Source organism: Apaloderma vittatum, unplaced genomic scaffold, assembly GCF_000703405.1.
Source record: "Apaloderma vittatum isolate BGI_N311 unplaced genomic scaffold, ASM70340v1 scaffold7846, whole genome shotgun sequence".
NCBI lineage: Eukaryota > Metazoa > Chordata > Aves > Trogoniformes > Trogonidae > Apaloderma > Apaloderma vittatum.
Genome location: NW_009721169.1, coordinates 5,093 through 5,723, shown reverse-complemented (window position 1 = coordinate 5,723; position 631 = coordinate 5,093). Strand labels below are relative to the sequence as shown.

Here is a 631-nt window from a genome sequence, read left to right as displayed (position 1 = left end):
CCACTTCTCCTGTGTCCTTCTCCTTGGAACTGGGTGAGTCTGAAAACCCCTTCTCCTCCTCTTCCAAGGGCAGATTTCCATTCAATGGTGGTCTCAGCCAATGCTGGCTTTGTCCTATGTTGGGGCTTGGGACACCTTCTCCTGACCGGAGGAAGTCAGGAGAGGTTCTGCTTATAGAGTGATCCGGATGAGACTGTGCCTGCTTTCAGTTAATCCACTAAGATAGAGGTTCCTTGCATTAGAGTGAGATTTGTAGTCCTTTCCCAAAGGAGACATTGAGGACCATATGACTCCTGGCATGGTCTCCATCTTCCCAGTCATGGATGGCCTTGGCTTTTTCACGACAGGTTGTTCAGTCTCCTGCTCACCAACTACTGTCCTCTCTTTCCTCTCTGCACTCTCTCCCAGGTGTACCTCCAGACCAAAGACATGTCCTGCTGCAACCCGTGCGTACCCTGCTGCCAGCCCTGTGGCCCAACCCCGCTGGCCAACAGCTGCAATGAGCCCTGTGTGCGCCAGTGCCAGAGCTCCACCGTCGCCATCCAGCCCTCCCCTGTCGTGGTGACCCTGCCTGGACCCATCCTCAGCTCCTTCCCACAGAACACCGTTGTGGGCTCCTCCACCTCCGCTG

At 55.5% G+C, this 631-nt stretch overlaps 1 pseudogene; it reads left to right on the top strand.

Moving 5' to 3' along the window:
• The first annotated feature begins 392 nt into the window (after positions 1-392).
• The window catches only part of LOC104275344, a 344-nt pseudogene continuing 105 nt past the window's right edge, over positions 393-631 (top strand).